Here is a 23975-nt window from a genome sequence, read left to right on the forward strand (position 1 = left end):
CCCTAGCATTTGATGTTACCATTCCATGTTGTTAAATACATACATTTAAGTATATATGTGTGTGTGTGTGTGTGAATATATATATATAATATATATGTATATATGCATGAAAGTAAGTAGAGGCTACTTGGTCATAATGTGTTTAGACAAAAATCGAGAAATGGATCTAAAATACTGAGTTTATTACCTTTTACTCATTTTATGTTTGGTTTTTGCTATAGACTTTTTCAGTGAAGGAATGCTTAAAGTTGTTTATTAATAGACATTTTTATATTCTTTTACCACAGTAAAAGGGGGTTCAAAAAGGTGATGTTTTCTGAAAATGGAATTATTAAATGAATCTGGAAATGTGTTCAGTAATAAAAGATTTTGATTTTTGAAGGTCTATGGAGAGTTCCCCTCAGAGTTACAAGTGAGCTTGAGGATTTTATGGGAGTTATTTAAAAAGTTATGAATTGACTAGCAGAAGAGCTTTACATAATTGGAAATGGGCTACTACAGGAAATGCCTCTTAAGAAGAGTCTGTATTTCATAGTCCAATGAATCAGCAGTTTTTCTAAGTAAGTTCAAACTGAATGATTCAGGAAGAAGAGAAAAAATTCATTTTCTAGCGTGTATACCATAAAATTGGATGTTTAGAAGGTTGTCACACACTCACAACTGCCCCTCAGGCCCAAGATGGATAAATAGATGAGTAATCTTGTTTCAGTAACTAACTGAGGAACTGTGTCTATGAAGGGTGACTAAGAGCATATATCCCTTTCTCAATGTTTGATTCTCTTCAAGGACCTTTCTGTTGTTGGAAGCACATGCGTGCCCTCACACACACACAGACACACACTTCTGATTCTCTTCTGTTCTTGAAATCATTGTAGATTAGGGGAAGACCTAAGAATGCTTTCTTGTGGCTCCTCAGGGCTTTGGAGGAGAGCAAACCTACTATTATCAGAGGAAGTTTCAAAAAGCCTGGTAAGATAAAAAGACTATTTGGGAAGGGACAGTTATTGATTAGGTCTCAGGAATGGTGGTTCCAACCGCCCTGCAGCGTAGGAGTGAGTTAAGCCAAATTTGATAATAAAAACGTTTATTCTTAGTTTGATAGAATCACTAAATCATATTATCTGATGAACAGATGATAAATACTAGATTATTACATCACACTTCTCCCCTTCTAAAGAACAAAGTCTTTTTATGTATATTATCTAATTAATCCTTCACGCAGGTCTATCAGATATTAAGGTTTACAAAATGGAAAACCAAGCTGGGGTCCACAGTGCAGGAGTTATTTACTGGAGGTTACCCAGTGTTTGGAAGAATCCATCATCTCCTGACTTCCTGCTTGGTTTCATTTTCTACAGGATATTGTTGCCTCTGTGAAACAACACTCTGCCAAAGGTTTTATTACCTGGATTATGCTCCTTAAGCACAGCAGAACTTATGTACAACATGATAAAACAATGGAAGTTAGTGTCACTCCATTCTTTCAGCCTATTTTCTGTCTTGAGCTAATAGCACAGTTGGTAGCTATTGTAAATGTTCCAGTATTGCTGTTGTGTGTGCTCAGTGTTCCCCTTAGTTATGAATTATTTGGGAACTGGGTTTGTCCAGGGATAGTAGTAAAAGTATTGAGCAGAGGAAAAAATGTTAAAAATAGAAATTAAGAAGAATCAATGAAAGCAGAATCAAAAGTATAGAAGACAGTTAAAGAGAGAAGGAAAGGGGCGCCTGGGTGGCTCAGTGGGTTAAAGCCTCTGCCTTTGGCTCAGGTCATGATCCCAGGGTCCTGGGATTGAGCCCTGCATCGGGCTCTCTGCTCTGTAGAGAGCCTGCTTCCTCCTCTCGCTCTGTCTGCCTCTCTGCCTACTTGTGATCTCTGTCAAATAAATGATATCTTTAAAAAAAGAGAGAGAGAGAGAAGGAAAGATGTGGAAGAGGAAAGGAAGTACAAAAAAAATCAAAGACTAGGGGATAGACCCAAGGAAAGAGCAATCTAGAAATAGAAAATCAGGGGCCTGGGCTGCAATCACAGCTTTTCTCATACCTATGAGCATATGTTAAAGTTAAAACAGTTCAAGGCATTTATTCCTACCATCAAATACTAGTTAGGTCTCAAAGAAAGAGACTTCCTAAGCACTTGTGTTTGCCTTGTAAGCAATAGGGACACACCAGGCGATGGTATAAACAAGGGAAGAGAATTGAGATCTAGAATGATCCTAGGGGATGAGAGTGGGGAGAGGGGAAAACAAATCTCAACCACAGAATCTCTTCCTCAGTAGCTCTGTGGTGGTCTCTAATCCTGCATTGTCTGCTTCCTCTGCTGCTTCTCTATCCATCCCAAAGTACTTGGTGTATTAGTATTGGCTTCACTCACTGTGTCACTGTTGAGACTCGGACCAGAAGTAATGACAACCACCTATATTTTGGGTTTGCTTCATTCTCCATGTTTCCTTACTCAAAATCTGTATAAGTGATTTGATAATTCATTGGTTGGATCATTCACATTATTTTTTCCTTTCCCCATGTTTTCCATAAATATTAATACTAATGGAATATACTATTTGTTCTATCATATCTGCAAAAGCAATACTAAAGTTGTCAAAGATGGCATCATTTAAAAATAAAATGTGTTGTGTTTGCTAAATAGATACATATATTCTTTTGTCACCTTCAAATGAATAAGAATTCCCACATATACGTAGTAGAATTTTCAAGTTGGAAAATTAGAAACCTTGCCCAGATGGGCAATCTGGCCTAAACAATGTGATATGTAACCTATTGCTGACTATCTGTTTCTAAATCCTTAAAAAGCTCCCACAGCTTTGTCAAAGTTATAGATTTTTTGGCAACTGGTTTTTATTTCATTTTAAACCCTATTTTAGAGGACTCCTAAGTGACTCAGTCAGTTAAGCATCTGATTCCTGATCTCAAATCTTGATCTCAAAGTCACGAGTTCAAGCCCAGCGTGGAGCCCACTTAAAACACACACACACACACACACACAGTCCCTGTCTTAGAAGAACAGAGGACACGAAAACCAGTCCTTTATAAATGGTCTAGGTGGAATGGAGAGACGAAGAAGGAGGAGAAGGGAAGAGGAATAGTGACTGTGGCACTTGATTGACCAAATGTTTTATTTCAGACAACACTGTTCCTAAGGAGTCAGTCAAAAATCAGAGTAACAGTCAGAGTGGAAAACCATGGTTGACTGCCAATTCTTATGAAACTGAAGTTGCCTAGCATTGGTCTTTCTCTTCTGAAAGAAGAGTTCCTATCAAGTGGTCTTAAGCAGTATTTACATGATTCTTAGACATTTAAATCAAAATGAATGTATTCGTTACTTGATGTCTCAGCCACCAGATTTCAAATACCCAGGTTCACAACATCCATATGATTGACTAATTCAGTTTCCAGTCTCATATTTTAGGAGCAGTAACCTAGCAAGAGAGGGCAAATCTTGAGGGAGTGGAAATAGCCAGATGTTAAGGGAGGGAACTTCTGGGAGAGCAGCATCCTGGGATTCACCAAATAGCAGTCAAGGAGAAGTGTTGTTTCAGAGTATCCAACAAGGAGCATGGCACCAACAGATGATCTCTGCCTGTTCCTCAAGAGCACAGATTATTTATTCTAAGAAGTGCAATTTTTTTTTTAATTTTATGATCCATTTGGAGATACCATGTGGCTCACATTGTAGCTGGATCTGTGTAATCCAGATAGATTTGTTAGAATGGAGCTATCAGATATAAACATTTCAGGGTATCGTGGCAAGCTTTCTTTTTTTTCCTCTCAGGTCAGTAAACAAAATTAGTTTAAACAATAATAGTTTGTATTTCATTTATTGTAAGAAGTTCTGACCACATGATAGAAAAAAATTAAATATGCTTCATTAAAGGCAGTTAAAAATAGTTGTCCCATTCACCTTTTAGAAGTTGGCATAGAATTAGATGTAAATCCAAAGAAATGGTTTGATGGTCTCCCAGGATCTATCCCAACTTTTAATGATGCATCAGTGGGAGTTCAAAACGTGGTAGGAGGGAGAAGAAATGTGCTTTAGGAGAATTAGGGTCAAAACACAGCAAGCCTTAAGCAGCTTCAGGAAGATGGCTGGAACATATTAGCCAGACACTCAACCCAAATTTCTCCCTGGAGTTCAAGTGTCATAATGCCATATGACAGTACACTTCCGTGTGATAATATGCCCTATACATCAAGTGGAATGCTCTTTGTGACAACATTTGACCCCTCGTAACGGGTTCAGAAAAACCCAGAGCCTTCAAAAAGCCTTATTCTTGAAAATAATAAAATATTTTTATAGTCAACCTAATGACAAAATATTGTGGTAGTCAACCTAATGGTCCATATGTCTAGTCTTAACACTAGATTTTTTTAATTAATTAGATATCAAATGAGGAAAATCCATTTCTAGTTCAAAATATGTAAAGCTATTTAGAGCTAAACAGCTTTTAATCAGTTGCTGTCTAACCAGATGAAAGCAGATGGAATGATTCAAAACACTATAGATGTATTTATAAATGCAATTAAGAGCAAAGATAATGAAACCAGCATGTTCTGCTTGAAATATGACAATAGGAACACCTTAAATTTGTTCAATTTATAAAATCCAGTCACATATGTGTTTTTATATGACCCTTTCCATACCCCTGTGACTGTTAGGGCAGAAATTAGTATCCATCTTTCATTCACTCATGCAACAAACTTTATATCCATTTATTTACTCAGGAAATATTTATTATCTATACTAAATGATGTAGTGTATTGCCAGATACTAGGATGCGACAGTGAACACAAAAACATTTTCTTGCCATCAAAGAGCTTCCAACCTATTGTGTGTGTGTTTTTTAATGTTTTGGATTAGGGCTACAAAGAAAAATAATATATGGTTACCACCTTCAAGCTGCTCCCCAAAATATCGTAATGATGAGGAACTTGGGTCTAGGAAACGTGAATTAGTTCATGTAAGGTCACACCATTCATATCCCAATAAAGTCAGGACTTCCTGACCCACACATATGTCATTACTCCCATTACTTCTAAACTTCTCTTCCTTAGGAATAAATACAAGTGTCCCAGTGGGCAAAGTCAGAAATCACAAAACCACTTTTTAAAAGAATTAGTGAGTAGGACCACACATTAGGTAGAATTCTTATTTAAATTCTAGCTGTTAACATACAGTTTAATATTAGCTTCAGGTGTAGAACCTAGCGATTCATCACCCACACACAACACCCAAGGCTCATCACAAGTGCCCCCCTTAATACCCGGCACCTGTTTAACCCAATCCTCCTGCCCACCTCCGTGTATTACTTTTAAATTACTTGGTGACTGTTGATATTTTTCATGAGAAACTACGGAACTAAAAGAAACATTAAGGCTTTGTTTTGTTAAGAATCCTTAGTTCCTATGCAGTATGTTGTCTGTAGCATTTAACTGCAACAGAACAAAGCTTTAGACATTACAGATCTTGTGCTCGCTTCGGCAGCACATATACTAGACATTACAGATCTTTTCCAGGGCAAGTTTGAATGAAAATACTCATTTTGGGCAAATGACAAATGTTCTCAAAACTCCAGTCTGACAATTATAGAGCCAAATATCCTCACTGAAATAGAGGAGGACACTAGGTAGGGCATCCCCAATATGGCAGAAACCTTGAACTGCCCTCTAAAGGGTCCAGCTGGCTTGTCCTGAAGTCTGTTCACAGCTTCAATAGCATTTGGAATCATTCCATCTAAAATATTCCCACTGGGGCGGGGGGGGGGGGAGGGGGGTGGCGGGCGGCACCTGGGTGGCTCAGTGGATTAAAGCCTCTGCCTTTGGCCCAGGTCATGATCCCAGGGTCCTGGAATCGAGCCCCGTGTTGGGCTCTCTGCTCAGCAGGGAGCCTGCTTCCCCCTCTCTCTCTGCCTGCCTCTCTGCCTACTTGTGATCTCTGTCTGTCAAATAAATAAATAAAATTTTAAAATAAAATAAAATATTCCCACTGGGGATAGGGAGATGGTTTTATGTAGCCCATCCCCATGATTGTACCGTGGGAACTTTTTGTCAGAAAAGACAAAAGAAGGAAGGAAAAGGGATAGCATACCTCAGAACAGCTCATTTTTGTTTTCAGCCGTATTGTGCTTCTGCATTGTGGCAATTCCTCGGGCATGAACCAGAAGTAGTTATCAACTAGTAGATTAGTATGATTTACCTGGAAAGGCTGTAGGTCAGCTTTTTCTGGTTACCCTATTGCTTTATGAAAGTGTATTTTCAATTTTGTCAAAGAGTCTTTCTGCCAGGGATACAAATGGAGAGGCCCTTGCCTCGTCATTTTTATGGGTTCCCCTGTGTGTTCCATAGTTTTTATGTGTTGTTACAAATGGGGCCAAGTTTTCCAAATGACAACTTCTCATTTCCACTGACTGCCACAGGACTCCATTGATTAGCCAGCAAGCTCTTTGTAACTGCCTCTTCCCCTTTCTCTCTCTGGCAACAAGACCTTGTGCTGTTGAGTTGAAGAAAATCATAGTGTTCTGCTTTGGCAGCATCTGTCATTTATAGACAAGTGCCATCATAAATTTGTCATACATCTATCCAAATCCGGGAGGCCGAGATTTAGTATCCCTCATAAAATAATAGATTAACTATATTTATGACAAACATCTTAAGTCTGAAATTCTGGGGTACAATCATGTAGAACATAAATTGAGTCCCATCTGTCTAAAAAGAACAGACCATTATACTAAGGCTCATATTTTCATGAAATGTACATATATCATTAAGACTTTCAAAGTCAATTTAAAAACGGAAACTGCTTCCATCTTTGCCCATCCACCTTGAATTTGACAACAGCATCCTGCCAGGCAAGGCTAAAGGTTCTTAGATAGTTAAGTGTTTGTCAGACTCGGGAAGCCAACTTCTGAAACTTGTGAGGATTTTATATTGCTTCAAAATAAGACTGAGCATTTATTGTTAGTTTCTCCACTTCTGAAAACTATTTCCTTAGCATCGCTCTAAGAAAATGAACCAAAAGTTGAGACTCACTTCTGACCTGCTGAGGATCTGTTAACTTATAATTTACTAGGGATATGTTATAAACCATTCCAAAAAGCAAAACCTTGACTATCTCTTCGTTAAGGCTTATAACACTATCGGAAGATTTTCTCATCTTCAGACGTATTTTAACTGGTATTCATTTCTTTTGATTACATTTATTTACAACCTTTCTGCATTGACAAGATAGGGGAATATAAGAGGATTTTGTATGCACATCGAATAATTTTGTAAATGCACCACCAAAAATGCCCCCTGATGTTTTAACAAAGGTTATTACATATATTTTATGACATCCCACTTATTTGCTTCAGGAAGAATTCTCTGACAGTGAAATATTTTTTGAGATGGGTGGATGACCAAATAGAATCACACAGTAAATATTTGTAGATTCTGTGTTCAGGGCACTAATACTAAGCATTTTGGGGAATTTCAGCCCAATTCTCACTGTACCCCACAAATTTGGCTTTATGGTATAAAACTTAATGTTTTTCATAGAAACATTTATAAAATATCTTCCCCTTCTCTGATTTCTTGCTCCGAGAATCAGGCTCACTGTTGTGGGGACTGGGCATAATTTCACACATTCATAGTTTGTGCCCTCATTTTTATAGGCCAACTCTATTCAGTAAAATACTCTGTGGTGATGAAAATGGTCTGTAATCTGTGTTATCCAACATGAGTACCATGAGCCACACATAGCTGTTCAGCACTTGATATGTGGCTTGTGCTACTGAGAAACTGAATATTTAATTTTATTGAATTTTAAGTACTACACGTGGCTACAGAATCGGACAGCACAACTGCAGACTGTGGCACTCTTTGCTCTTTTAAGTAGCCGTGACTCCAGAGAAGGCATTATGTTCTCTGAGCCTGTTTTCGCATATGTGAATTGGAAATAATGCCCTCCCTGCATCACAGTGGTGTTTTATGGATCAAATGAAAGATTTTACAAGTGCTTGGCAGAATGTAAAGCATAATAAAAATGCCCATTATTGACGTTGTTACAGTTTTGAGGTTTTTCTTTTTGTGGAGTTATCTGTTCTTGCTGCCGTCCATGCAAGGTGACAGGTGCCCCTTTTCGGGGCAGCTATCATTGTCCTCCTTTGTGCTGCACCTATTACAGTTTGTTCTAGAAAAACAGATCCAATCTTATTAGAATTAGATGCAAAAAATTATTTTAACACCCGTACTACTAATAATTAACATGTAATGATTATTATGTGCCCGAGGATAATATGCTAAATATCCTATAGATGCTAACTTACGTAACGATATAGTCCTCTGATGTATACTAGAATGTGAGGGGAAATGGTGGCTTAGAGTTGCTCAGAGAGAAGGTGGCTTCCAGCCCAGATTTTCCACCAGGCAGCCCCAATTCACTACCATGCTCTGCCACCTTTGGATGAGGGTGTATAACTTTAACCGCACTGCTTTCTTAAGGTTATTTGAGATTTTTTTCACTAAGTGACACTTCTAGATGTCTGACACCTCAGAAAGGTTGTGTGATTTCTATTCCCACCATCTTTTACAACGGGTTTTATTTTTGAGAAATCAAGTTTTGAGTGTCTTTGAATAAGGACATATTAACCAGGGTATGATTTTTGAGTGTCATTTACCTACCTTGTATGGATAACGTAGTAAAAAGAGGATGAGCTTGAAGTTTAGACATATTAGCTCCCCTTCTCACTTACCAGATAAACTTAATCAAATCACTTTCACCAACATGTTTCCCCACCTGTTAGAAAGGAGGGCTAAGACTTACCTCGCGGAATTGTCAGGATTAATGAACCAATAATGGCAACCTCGGTGCCTATCACATAACAGATACTCAATAAATGCTAGCCATAAAAAATACAACCGTTATTCAAAGAAATGTCCCAACCCTGCCCTTTTGATTCTATGATCATTCCATGCCTTGCTGCCATGCAACAGTGACCTGTACTCCATTCCTTTTTATGTACTTGTTCTTTTATCTCATAGTAATTATTTACACAGCATTTTCCTTCCAGACATTAAGGCTTGATGAGCGTGACTGTCCCAGTGAGACATGTAAAGTTGTAGAGGGACCTTCTTGATCTTCCTCACATTTCTATAAATGGAGGAAAAGTCTATTCTTTTTACCCATTCTCCCACTGGTTAATGTTTCTCATCTGCTCTGGCCTCCATAGCTCCCGGTATTTCATCCTCCATGTGGCTGTCACGTAGATAGCATATATTAAATTAATACCATTCAGAAGAATCTCATGGGGAAGCTGTAGCACCTTCTCTAGTATGTGGACAGGGCAAGGGGACACTGGTTAGCTCTTTTTCCTTTGTCTTCAGTAAGATGGCTACCCCACCTCATAGGTCAGCAGTCTGCCCTATACATAAATACGGTACTAAAAGAAAGGATATCCCAACACATCTCCATTTGTGGAGGGAGAAATCTGGGTGCTACCTATAGAGAAGCAGCCCCACCTGGAGCCAGGGTTGGCTCCTGAGCAGGAGAGGGAGAGTGTGATCAGAATAAGAAACACGCTCCTGCCTGACAAGTCCTTGGCAGCATTTATGTCAGTAAATGAGAAACTTGTCAGCTCAAACATTTTATTCCTGGCTTCTTGTAAAAAATTTTCTTAGTGTACAATTTTTTAAAATAATTTTTGTATGCTATTAACTAGTTAGCCTCTAGAAAATATGTGCTTTGTTTTCTTTCAAATATGAAATGACATAAATACTAGAATTTCTTGTCATAATAGAGATTATTTTATTCTTTGCTTGCAAATATTTGAACTTCTGTCATAGTTTTATGATTATTTTTACTCATTATTCTAACAAAATGGCCATATTTAAGTTAAAACAATTTGTCTTTCCTACAACAATATCTTTGTCTTGGTTCTCTGCTCTTAAAGAAAATATTTTTACTAAGTGGGAAATTAATTAAGGTATCACATTTTAAGTTGAGGAAAAATTACTTATTTTATTCTTTCAACAAAAATTTTATCCAGTCCTTTGGTTAATCCATAAGATTAAATATCCAATAAAAGTTTTTTTGAGGGGTGCCTGCGTGGCTCAGTTGGTTGAGTGACTGCCTTCGGCTCAGGTCATGATCCCGGACTTCCAGGATCGAGTCCTGCATCAGGCTCCCAGCTCCTTGGGGAGTCTGCTTCTCTCTCTGATCTTCTCCTCTCTCATGCTCTCTCTCACTCATTCTCTCTCAAATAAATAAATAAAATCTTTTAAAAAAAAGTTTTTTTGAGTATTTTGAAAAACCACTAGTAGATATCTGTTTATGTTACTTATGGCATTTTAAATCGAGAGAATCCTTTTAGAAAGCAATATCACAGAATAAATTTAAAGTACATAAAAATGTTCATTCCATTAGACCAGTAAATTCCTCTTCCTATAATTTATACTAATGAAATAATCCTAAATACAAAGTAAAAAAAAATAAAATGTTACATTTGAAAATGCCTACTTGTAGCAGTATTTGTTATTAATGAAAAGTAGAAACAAGATGATCAGTATCAGGGAAGTTATTTCAATAAAGTACTTACACTCACTACAATATTATGCAGCCTTAGAGTAAATGAAAGCAACATGAAAAATGCATGTAATACACTAGATCAAAAGTTAGAAAATGGTTTGTTCATGCACGTATTTATTTGCATGTATTTATTAAGCCACCACGGAATACACTGCATCATGCTAGGCACTGGGTATGTGATAGTGAATCAGGCAGACTTGGGCTGTGCCCTCCTGAGAGCAAACAGTCTGGAAGAGCAAATATTGAACAAATAATGACAAGCTAAATGAAAAGAGAGGGGCACTGACCTTGTCCAGGGAGAGGAAGTCCTAGGCAGAGGATTTAAACTCCCTCTGCCTGAAGGGAAAGAAGGTAGCCTTGCAAACAGGGGCCCCAGTTTCAGAAAGGAAAGAGGAATTCATCAGAAGGACCAGTATGCCACGGGACTAAGATGTGAAAGACAGCCTGGTTTAAATACTTGAAGCACTGAGAGGACTCTTGGGGAAAAGGAAGGGAATTTAGGGTGTTGGTAAAAAGGTGGTTGAAATGATGGCTAGGAACAGAAAGAAGGCAGCATGAAGCGATGGGCATAAACACAGAGGGTCTTAACCTCTCTGGTGCCATGGATTCCTGTGGCCTAGTCTCTTCCAATGACTTGATGAGTTTATTATATGTCTCAGGGAAGGATGGGAAAGAAATTTGTAGCTAAAAGGCCCCATGTCACAGTATTCTTAAGGGATCTAGATGATGAGAACCTCTGGATGAACCCCTTTGGTTGCCCAGGTCTCTTGAATTAACATTACTTTTAATGTTAAAAGGAGACTCTCTATGGTCAACAGACTTTCTCCTGCAACCCATAGGCCTTAAATAGAAAGCTAGCCTTGACAATTTCATAATAAAGCAGTAGATTGAATTTGGGCACAAATGCTAGATTCAAAATGTGAAATTATGATTGGCTTTTAGCAGTCAGTGTATTTTTAAAAGGACTGGTAGCTTTCTTACACTTGGGCAATCCAGCCCCTGAAAGTCAGCTGTCTCCTTAGGACAGACAGTATCCCGATAATCCATAAAGAGTGGCTGCCCACAGCCGTCTCCCTGGAGCAGCCTGAGGCAATGAGCTCATTTGAAGAAAGTAATTTTTAAAAAAATTTTTCTCTATTAAATAAAGATACATTTTTTAAGATAAAGAAAGACACAGTGTCCTCAATACCTCTCAGGCTGACCTTTCCCTTGTCTAGTCAGCCTACCTGGAGCTTCAAAGCTAACCCCTAAATTCTGCGTCTAGAGAGGGAAGAGGTGGGAGGAGCAGAATTCACATGTTTTTCCTTATACCTTGTGAACCAATGTTTCCCCTGTAAAGGGCCATTCATTTAGAAGGAAAAGAACCTGCTTCTCATTCTACCTCGAAAATTAATTTTTACTCTTAGTCCTGGCTTTTGAATCGTTACTGGACCTACTCCCTGAGGGACTTGATTTGAGTGACAGGAGTTACTTATTCTATTTTCCATAATAAAGCTGCCTCAGAAAGAGCTGTTTCACATCTCTCAGTGACAAATCGGAAAGGGGGCAATTTTTCAACCTGAAGAAGTTGAAATATGATTTCTCTATTGTACAAGTCAAATGGCTGGAAAACTACACAAAATAGGAGAAAGCTGTTCATTAGTTTCCAGCTCTAGCAAACAAGCCCTCTTTTGTGCTCCCTTAGAAAAGTGACACGTTCACCAGAATCCGTGCCAGCTCATTGATACAGAGTGTGGGCTGCCAGCTTTTAACAGGGAGATACTTGGAGATGCCACTGTTTTATCTGAGTGTGGGACTGGCAGGATCTGCTCCCCAACAAAGTGGCATGAAGGACGACAGGGCAGTTGTCATGCAGAGCTAGGCAATGACTGTCATTTCGTTGGACCACAGAATCACTGCAGGGTGCAGCCCAGCGGCCAGACCCCAACTGACACAGGCTTTCAAAAGGAAAGAGCGGGATATCCTAACTCAGGATCTCAGTCTGGCAGAAGACAGTACAGGGACAATTTTGAACTTAGAAAATTGGTCTCCTAACTTTCATAGGTCCTAAGTTACATCAAATAAATAAGCTTTTGTTTTTGTTTTTTTAAAGTAAGGACCTAGAGGGGTGCCTGTGTGGCTCAGTCAGTTAAGTGTCTGCATTTGGCTCAGGTCACGATCCCAGGGTCCTGGGATCGAGCCCCGTATGTATCTGGTGGGCTCTGCTCAGCAGGGAGACTGCTTCTCCTTCTCCCTCTGCCTGCCACTCCCCTCCCCAACTTGTGCCCTCTCTCTCTCTCTGTCAAATAAATAAATAAAATCTTAAAAAAATAATAAAGTAAGGACATATAGATTCTGATTCAATGAAGAGTCAATTTTATAGACAATTTTCCCTGATTCCAGGATTAGTCTAAAGGCCAAGATATGAAAATCAGTCATAAACGTAGTTAATTAGTAATTAGCAAGCTTCACAGTGATCCACCATGTTTGAAGAGGCAGAGTTTCCGGGCTTTAGCTGGAGGCATGGTGCTGTAGCCTTAGATGGGAAGGGCCCCACCAGCCACAGCAGACCCAGTGTATAATATTTGAGTGCTCTGAGAATTTTTAAAACTAGCTTTAGTTTCTGTGTCTTTTCTTGGCTACTTTGTCTCTGGGCTTGTAATTGATATGACAGACAGTACTCTGTTTTGTTTTCCATATCTGCAAAATGGCATAAGCCATATAGGGAATGCTTTCTGTTTCCAAAGGTTGTTTAGCTGTTCACCTTCCAAGTGAGGCATTGAGATCAGACATTTTCCAACAAAGAAGTCCTGTGACTAATAAAGCAAGTCAACCAACTTAGTAGGTGTTGTGAGATAAACCAGTCTGCACTATGCTGGGTAATGCTTGGGGACATTGGAGTTAGATCAAATCTAAATGAGGAAATCTACTTGGAAGTAGCTAAATGGTGCTAGAAGACTCCAAGTGTACTGGGTCAGTCTCAGGCCATGTGGCATAAAGGTTATGGGCCTTAGGGATCTGAGTAGGTCATGAGTGGTATCATCACTAAGATACAAACCTTGCAAAATGACACCTTCAGTAATGGACATCTATTACCTAAAAGGGTGGAAAAAATGAAATAATGGCATAAACATAGTACTTGGAATTTCTTAAAGAATATTATTGCATAAATATATCAATCATGTAACTGTTGACAATTCAGATGAATATACTAAGATGTTATTTGTTAATGACTGCTTACAACATTGCTAAAATGGGTTGTTCAGCTACAAACATAAGACTCATAGTGTTGCTATGACTGAAACCTTGCCGTGAGAACAGGATATCAGTTTAGTTGCAAAGAGGATGGGCTATACTTTGATTCTCTTTTGTTTTCACATGTGCTTTAGATTTTTCTGGCATAGGTACAGGCTTATTGTTTCTGTGTAAGCTTATGTAGGATTCCTAATAAAGAAGATAGTAAAATAGTAAAATCTATAGATTTGTTCATTTTATCAAATCAAAATATTGGACCTGACACAATGTACTTGTTGTTATGACTCTGCCCTAGTACATGTCAAGGAGACCCATTCTTAAGAGAATTATTTCAACCTCAAATGACATTAAATATTGATTGCTTATATATATTTTTTCAACAACAATGATACAAGTATTTTACGTAATCAACAGCAGAAATGTCTGTTCTCTCTATATTTATTTCACTTTATGATTTAGCCATTAACAGTGAATTTCTGGTATTTTTTATTTGTGAGGCTAAAAGGCATTGCATTGAATTGAACATTCCTTATTTCAACATACTAATTGCCCACCTATAGCCTTCTGTACATTGGGCACAAAGATGAATTAGGACATTGTTGCAGGAGTCAAGAATCTCTCTATCTTGGTAAGAACTGTAACTGTGAAAAAATTATAGTTAATGCAAGATCAAAATATAATTATATGAAGAGGATTATGAGAGCATAGGCAAGGAAAGAAGAGAGGAAATGAACTTGGGGACTAAAAGTTGCAAGATCTAGAAAGAAGTTTAATGGCAATGCACAGAGGATGAGAGCCTGAAATAAGGCAGTGGCACATAATAGATGCTAAAGAAATGCCTGCTGGATAAAGAGTGAATAAGTCTGATAGAAGAAATATTTAGAAGATAGTATCAATAAACTTAGGTCATCCGTTAAACATAGAGGGTAAGAGAAGGAAGAATTTAAGAGTCATTGCTGAGAGTTCTGATGTATAACTAGTAATGTCATTGATTGATAAGTGGACTACTTGGTATGGCCCCTCGGTGGAGATCATTCATTTAGTATCAGGCAGGTTGAGTTTGAAATACCCATGGAACATCTAAAATAGATGTCCCACAGACCCTTAGGGGAAAAGGATCTTGAACTTCCTGTGAGGAAGGTAGAAATTTCACCTACAGATTTAGGAATCTATGTCAATGTGGTAGAAGTTATTAGAGTGAATTAGATCATATGACATCTGAAAGAGGGTAAGGGCGCCATCTTGAAGAATGCCAACACTAGGCAAAAGAATAGGAGCTGGAGAAGGGGACTGTGGTAGATGTTGAAGGAGAACCAGGCAAGGCCAGTGTCTGTGGACATCTAGAGGGAAAAGCACTTCAAGAAGGAATTTGGGGCCAATACAAGAGAAAACTGAAGAGAGACCATTGGTTTTTCAGGAGGGTAAGGATAAACAGGAAGAAAGGAAGTAGAAGACCCACTTCACATGGCCACTTCAAGTTCTGCATCAAAGGGAAGACAGGTGGAAGACTACAGGAATGAACCAAGTCAGGGGATGACTTTTGGAACACGGAAATTTCAGCATTTTGTAAACAGAAAGAACCCAGTAGAAAAAACATAGCCAGAACTATAGGAAATAGAGAAAAAGTGTACAAGATAGACAGATGGAAGCATACACCTTTTCCTCAGAGATGTAAAGAAAATAGGGGCAAATGGAAGAAAAGGTAACATCAGGGACAAACTCATCCAGCTTCCTCATTTCTGTAAGAAACAAGACCCCAGACGTTTGCTAATATGGGGTTGGTGATATTGGTAGGGAACTTAAGAAGAAGGATAAATTTTCCATGGGGAGGCTGACTGACTGTGTTTATTCCCCTTATAGAATCTCTGTTTTCCTCTTTCTTTGTCTTATTTATTGACCTGTTCTTCAGCTATATAAGTTTTCACTATATATGTTTCTAATTTAAGCAAATCTAATCTGTAAGATTATACAATTTTAAAATAAGGATATGTGGTTATTGCATTGCCATGAGAGCCATGCTTTCAAAAAATTCTTTTAAAAAAAAGGAAAGAGGGAAACAAACCATAAGAGACTGTTAACAATAGAAAACAAACTTAGGGTTGCTACAGGGAGGTGGCTGGGGGATGATCTAGATGGGTGATGGGGATTAAGGAGGGCACTTGTGGTGAGCACTGGCTGTTGTTTGTAAGTAATGAATCACTGATTTCTACTCCAGAAACCAATATTGCACTGTATGTTAATTAAGTAAAATTTAAATTTGAAAAAAAAAACCTTTTAAACAGTGCATTCAAATTATTACCAAGTTTTCCAAGATCTTTTTGCACATACCTTTCAGGAAAACATTTAATAAATAAAAGGGGGGAACTGACTGTTTTTTCTGATCATTATCTGCCATGTTGGTCTTTTCTTCCTGCTCCTTTAGACAGGTGCAGACCTGTTACACTAGAAATGAATGTCCCTTTCTTTGTGTGTCTACCAACATAGTGATGCTCTAGCATCTGTACACCTCTTATTACATTTTGTTTTGCAAAGAACGCCAAGGTACCAAATTGGCTTATTCATCTTGCAGATTGTGTGCTGCTGCCTTCCCCGCCCCCCCCCCAACCACACACACACAAATCCATTAACTGTCTGAATGCAATTCCAATTCCACTTTAAACTTTTAAAATATCTGTCATCAGTTGGTGGTTTCCATCACTTTTACTGTGTCAAATGTGTAGATAAGAAAGGAACAAATGAAGCCAATGGTGAGGAAGTGTTCCACAGCACACCAGTCAACAAGCATACTGGTTTGCTGTGCTTCAGGAGTTTGGGGTTTTTTGGGTTTTTTGTTTTTGTGTTTGTTTTTGTTTTTTTGGTCTGACACAGAGCACCACAGGCTTTTTAGCTTCACTTCTCACAAGAGTGCACAACTCGTAAGGAAGTACACACTGTGACTGACACCCATTAATTTCTCATTATTCAGAAAGTGGGAAGATAAAATAGGAGAATGATTTCAGAATTCCTTATGAAAGTGAGCTAACATGATTTAATAAGTGGTAAGCAGTAATGCAGACATTGCCTTTTTTTTGGAACAATAATGAGATGTTGGACAAGGTGCTTGTGAATGCAAGAAAGAATATGACAAGCAGTCTTTTCACTGCATGCCTCTGTTGCTAATTCTTTTTAGTGAAATATTAAGTATAAAAAGGAAAATGTAATTGTACAAAGAAGTAACCAGCAGTATATTTCAGTGACTTCAGGAAGCACAAAGAACAATTCTGTTAAAGTTGTGGCCTTGGTTTCCTGAGCACTTTTCTCAGGCTAAAAAACAACAACACAAGATTTGACCAAGCATTTCACAAAAGAAGGCATATAATTGGCCAATAAAAATAGGCAAAGGTGTTTAATACCATCAGTCAGTAGAGAAATACAGATGAAAACCTCATTGAGACACCGCCACACCTCCACTTGAATGGCTAAAACCAAAAGGACTGACAGGACTGATACTATGTGCTGGGGAGGGTGTACAACAGCTGGAATTCTCACGCATTGCTGGCAGGAATATAAATCACAACCATTTTGGAAAACTGTCTCTAGAATCTACTAAGGCTCAATAGAGATAGATGGTAGGTAGATAGGAGATAGATGGCTAATGGCCCAGCAATTCCACTCCCATGTATATACATTGAACAAAAATGAGTATCTATGTCTACCAGAAACACATATAAATAGGCTTATGGTAGCATTCTTCAAAATAGCCCAAAACTGAAAACATTCCAAATGCTTATCAATAGCAAAATAGATTACTGGTGGCATAGTCATACAATGGAATACTCTTCAGCCCTTAGAAACAAAGTTCTATGTACAGCAACGTGGATGAATCTCATAGACCCGTTGAGTGAAAGAAGCCATACACTTGGCTTCTGTGAAGTTCAAAAATAGGCAAAACTGATCTAAGTTGATAGAGATGAGAATGGTGGTTACCTTAGAGGGAGAGGGAGTATCAGCTGATTGGAGGTTCAGGGGAGCCCTCTAGAAAGGTGGAAACATCTACAGCTTTATATGTTATGTATCAGTATCTTGCATCCTGTATTTCCTACAGGTCTTATATCTTCTGTTCAACAAATGTATGCATATGTATAAATTCATTAAACTTTATGTACTTTACAGTTTATAAGTTATACCTCAGTAAAAAAAAGAAATTAAATGGTACAGATAGTAACTAACAACCACATTAGTTTATGTGAAAAATAAATGAGATAATGAATAGAAGTTCTTAATGCAGCTCTTGGTCCATAGTGAGTATTCAATTCATGTCAGCCATTGACTTGGGATTATGATTGTTACTTCTGTCACTGTAAGATATAACTTCCTGGAGCAATCATTAGGCCAATTTGTTGCTTTACTTAAAAGCATATTTCCCGGGGCACCTGGGTGGCTCAGTGGGTTAGGCCTCTGCCTTCGGCTCAGGTCATGATCCCAGGGTCCTGGGATCGAGCCCCGCATTGGGCTCTCTGCTCAGCAGGGGGCCTGCTTCTGCCTGCCTCTCTGCCTACTTGTGATTTCTCTCTCTGTCAAATGAAAAAATAAATAATCTTTAAAAAAAAAAAAGCATATTTCCCTAAATAGTATTGAGGCTCAGAATTCAGCTTCTAAGGACCATGCTCCAAACAACATTACTAGTTGTGTATAAGAGAAAGCTTGTTATTATGGTAAAGTTTACTTCTTATTATGGGTAAAAATTTTTTAACTGTCAAAAATGCATTTAGTTCAAAAGTTTGCTCCCTTTCAGAATTAAGAATTTTTTTTAAAAAATCACTTTGAAACACAAATCATCATTAATCCTATGAAAAGATATTCAACCCTATTGATATAAAAATGCAAATCAAATTAATAATGAGTTATTATATTTCATCTGTCAGATTGGCAAAGGCAATGGATAATTCGGCTGATAAAGATATAGAGAAGCTGGCACACTCTTACAGACAGAGAGCTTTGAGAGTATTGTGTGACCATTCTGGGGCACAGTTTGGCAATGTGCATCACAAGTTCAAAAACATACGTGCCCTTTGTGCCAGTAATTCCCCTTCAGAGTTTAGGTCCTGAGGAAATTATTAGGCAAGTATATAGAGATGTCTATATACAATGCTATTTATAAAGCCAGTTTACTGAATTTATGAATTCAGCGGAGTAAACATGATTGCCTGTTTCCTCTGTTGACTATCCCTTTTTCATTCCTCAAAGACATCAGATATCAGAAAGTCTGGTCTTATTGAAACTTAAAGCTCTTCTCCAACTGAACACTTCCTTCTTCCTGTCTCAGCTTGGGCCATGGGAAAGGGCATTGTCTGCTCTTCCCTTCTTCCCCATCCTATAATTTCTAGTGCTTGCCCTTTCCAATTGTTACAGATAGGAGTAGGAACTAGAGAAGAAAGGACAAATGTTTTTGTACTTAATGACAGTCATTCATGCCCTCTGCATGGTAGGTGTCCAGACGCTTCCTCTCTCTGGAGGAACATGTATAAGGTCTTCATGTGGTTCTTCCAATCCTTCTGTAGGTCCTGCCACCAGAGAAGTCCACTCCTCTGCCTCTTGCTGCCAGGATCCTGATGCTCAGCCTTCTTGTCAGTTATCAGTAATAGGGCTTAAGCCTGACTGCCTTTCAAGATGTCTTATTGACCCAAAGAAAACTCATTCAACCTTGATATGCCAAAGTGAGATTATAGGTCCCTCAACTTCTGACCATTTTTGGTCCAGCTCATCTGTCCCCAACCTTCCTTTTCCCTACTTCACCTGGTATGAGGGGCAGATGACTAACATCCGAAGTTGCCAGACTGAAAAATGAAATGCCAGTGTCCTTTCTTACGTGTACTTCTGGTTTTACTACTTTGGCTAGATTGAGGAGCATCCAATCAGGACAGAAGCTCATGATGTCAGTGAGTCCTCTGATCCTTAGATAGTCTAGGAAGTGCGTGATAGGATGTTGGTAACAGGATTAGTTCTGCTACCTCATAGAAATGCTACACGTTTCTGTCTGGGTTTCCTTGGGGACTTATTCTAAGATGCTGAGATACTTGATGCCAATTGCTTTCAGTTTGGGCTTGTGTCCTTCATTCTGAGGCAACCAAACTGCCATTCGGTATCTTTTTAACATGGTAAAAGTGCAAACCAGAAATAACCCAAATATCAAAGAAGATTAGTTGAATAAATTATAGTACACCCATATAAGTAAATATCATTTGTTATAAATCATGATCCAACTCTGCATTTACTGACCTGAAAAGATATTGTTGATTTACTGCTAATTGAAAAATGTTAGTGTCCTCATGTTTCCGTCTGTTCACATGTATCTATTCACCCGTTTCTGTCTATTCACCATATATTATTGTTTAAATTGTGTGAAGTAACAGTTATCATTATAATAATCTAGGTCAAATGTTGGCAAAGTACTACCTGTGGGCTAAACATAAATAGGCAGCCTGCTGCCTATTTTTGTAAATAAAGTTATATTAGATCATAGCCATGTTGGTTGCTGCTTTCCTGCTATAATGGCAAAGCTTAATAGTTGCAACAGAAACAGTCTGACCTACAAAGCTTAACATATTTTTACCATCTGGTTCTTTACAGGAAAAGCTTATTTTAGGTGATGGAATCATGGGTGATTTTTTTTAAATGTTTGTCTGACTTTATTTTCTACACTGAACACAAATTTATTATGTAACATATGTATCTGTTATTAAACCATTGAAACCCGGTTAGAAAAAGCTTAGTAACATTAAACTGAAGAGTAAACCTTGTAAGTGGAATCATAAAACTGGTTATAGCTTCCAGAGTTCTACTTCAAAATATAAGATCTACAATGTAGTTATAGTATTACTTTGATTGTTTTTTAAATTAAGACATGTAGGTGGACATCAGTCTTCTAGTTACCAACAGGATTAGTTTCTGAAAGCTGCTTCCAGAATCCCTGGCATGTTCTCTTCATCTTCTGTGTTAGCTTATTAGTCCTCTGAAGCTGTGTTTGAGGAATATAGTGCTAAGTTTGATGAACAGATGGGTCAAACTGGGTAAAGTTTTAGAGTAAAAATTAGCTGTGACGAGTAAGTTTTGAAGACTGATTTCCTTCACCTGGTTTATTGATTAGATATGAAAACAGTTCCAAAATGGGAAGTTTTCAAAATGCTTAGAACTTTGGAAAATAAGTAAATCAATGTGGAACCTTCCAGGGCAGCTACTTTGAAGAATTAAATTCGCTTGGAGGCATAAATTACAGATATTTGTTATAAAGGGCAATTATGATATAGCTAAGCAAATTTTGCTTCAAAGTCTTGTAGGATAAAACCTAAAGGCATTTGAGTAATCAGAAAATAATGAAGGCAGTCAGAAGACCTGCTAATTAACACTAGGTGGGGGAATACTTGAAAATGGAATTCACATGAACCAGAAGTTCCGGATGACATGTATCTTTATTAAAAGAAACAGAAGTAAACAGTACATTCATTAAACTTTCAAATACACAAAATAAGGAGGCTTTTAAAAAATGCCAAAAGAAACAAAAATAACAGGATGGATTTTGATAACAATATAAAACAATTAAAATGAGAAGTAAAAAAATTTGGCTTTGAAGCTTATAAATTTGTACATCTGGAAAGAATTCCAAAATTCAAATACATTATTGCATTGGTGATTTTAGAATTTGCTTTATTGACTACCTGGTATCAATCCAATGGCAGAATTCCCCGAATATGATGGAACCATTTACACTTTTTCAAGGTCAAAATTTATCCCTGTATTCACAGAGATTTCGACTCTGGCCTATCTAGAGGATAAAAAGTAAAACATAACTTATGGAAACATACCATATGTCTTAATATTTTTAAAGGAAAATGGCCTCCGTTGTTATCCATCTTACAAGTTTTAAGATATTGTCCACCTTCTGATTCAACTCACCTTTATAATAATCTCTCTCATTACACCTGTTGCATCACCTATGCTGAGCTAGCAGGTATTCAACAAGCAACCCCCAAGCTTTCTAACACCTAAGCATTTCCACATGTTTCCACCTCCAACTGTTCACTTCCTACTACTCCTCACCTCCTCCTATGCTTCTATAAATCTGACCTTCAAAACCTGGCCAAAATATAACTTCGTTTATGAAGAATGTCTCTTTTTTCCTAGCCAGAATTAATCATTTCCTCCTCCATGCTCCCATGCCTCTTACCAGTTTCTGTCATAAATTAGAGATCTCTGAGTGACTATCTCATTTGCTATACTTCTATTTTCTTAGTCTACACCTACTTTATTCACTATTCTCTTCGGTGTCTAGCACATTGTCAGCTACTAGCATCTTGTTAATATGCATTTGTTAATGAATAAATGACCTCTTTTAAAAGGAGATATGGAAAGGAAATGTATAATTTTTCTTAAAGAAACAGGAATAGAGAGAAGAAGATAATTCTGTCCATCTTCTCTGAATCAGATGATTATTGAATAGGCTAGATACTTTCATTTAAAGCAAATATGCTTTAAAACTAAAGAAAGCAACAGCTTTACCACATCTGCAGTGACTACTCTATGCCTTTTATAATGTTAATGCCATATGAAGTCCACCCTTTGTACAGGAAGATGAATATACTACCCAGTGAACAATTAGAGAAAACATCATGCTCATTTATGCCACCTACTAATCTGCGGGACATTATTCAATTTTGAGGAGGCTGTTTTCTCATCTTTAAGATGGGAATAATTATTTTCAATCTTACCTATTTCACAAGTTTGTTTTGAGAGATAATAAGATAATGTAAGTGATCACACCTTGTAAATTGTAACATTCTCTACAAATATAAGAGGATATGAGGGAGATCAATATAAGAGACAATAAAATAAATACGAACAAGAGAGAGAAGGAGTAAATGACTAAAACAGGTCAGATTCTTTAGGTGAAATTTATTTGAAACATCTTATGAAACACCTGAAGCAAAGATTTTGCTATGCAATAACTTGAGTTCCATCACAAAAAACTAAGTAATTCCATAGGTGCAAATGTTAAGATTACTGAATTATTTCACTGCTCTGTGAGTTCTGTAATACTGTAAAATCACTCTGAAGGATCCTTATAGATGAGAGAATTCCAAGCCTTAAACCATCTTCAGTCTAATTTACTTACTGTTACCATTTAGGAAGACTGATTTTATTTCCTTCTCTCATACTACGAAGGTCAGTTTAGTAAAAGTCTAAGATTTTTTCCGTCATACTTCATGGCATCCTGAAGTTTTAATAAACTTGCTGAAAAGGAATATACATTGTGAGACCCAGGGATAAAAAAGGAACCTGAGCATTTACTTATTCCAAACACCATCCAGATCTGGAATTCATCTATAGAATCCCTGCTAGTCTTGACCTGGATGTATCCAGTGCAGGAAAAGGAATGGAAATCAACTGTTGATACTGAAATCAAACTGGTAGAAGTATGATCTCCCATTATTTTTGATGCATATCAAACCTTTGGCTTTGCCCCATCTGCAGAAAAGACACACACTATTGTGTTGCTGTTCCCCTACTCTTTCTCTCTTGGTGATCCAGGCCCATGATACACAGATCTAAATTAGCTAAGACAATTATCAAATACGTTTTCAGTTTTAATTTCCTTCCCCTCTTAATATGAGTTTATCAACAGATCAATAGACATTTTCTGAGAGCACCAGCTCTACTCAACTTAAATGTGTGATAGATTGGGCTATTGCCTAAGAAGTTCCAGTTTCTTTCCCAAAGGACCACTGCACAGAACCTGTCTTGGATAGCAAATGGACCCTGAAGAGTGAAATTCTGTTAAAGTCACTCTGAGCCTTCTTATAGCTTGCAACATGGGCCTTGAGAATTAGAAGCATTTAGGAGCTACATGATCAAAATGCCAAGATGTCTATAAATGATTTAGCTAATCCTCATATTGTGCTTATGGTTAATGTCATTACTTAAAACTTAAAATTTTAGGGGAGCCTGGCTGGTTCAACTGGTAGAGCATGTGACTCTTGATCTCAGGGTTGTGAGTTTGAGACCCATGTTGGGGGTAGAGTTTATCAAAAAACAAAACAAAATTAAAAAACACCTTAGAATTTAGATTGGCGGGCATAAATATAATGAATGAAGTCTTTGCATCTTGTATTTTAAATACATTGCTTTGCCA

The 23975-nt window shown here is 37.7% G+C and overlaps 1 protein-coding gene across 3 annotated transcripts in view; it reads left to right on the forward strand.

Moving 5' to 3' along the window:
* The window catches only part of ZNF385B (zinc finger protein 385B), a gene marked incomplete at its 5' end in the record, with an annotated part of 302804 nt that overhangs the window by 273199 nt on the left and 5630 nt on the right, over positions 1-23975 (forward strand). The gene's annotated exons all lie outside the window — the stretch shown is intronic.

Source organism: Martes martes (assembly GCF_963455335.1).
Source record: "Martes martes genome assembly, chromosome: 3".
NCBI lineage: Eukaryota > Metazoa > Chordata > Mammalia > Carnivora > Mustelidae > Martes > Martes martes.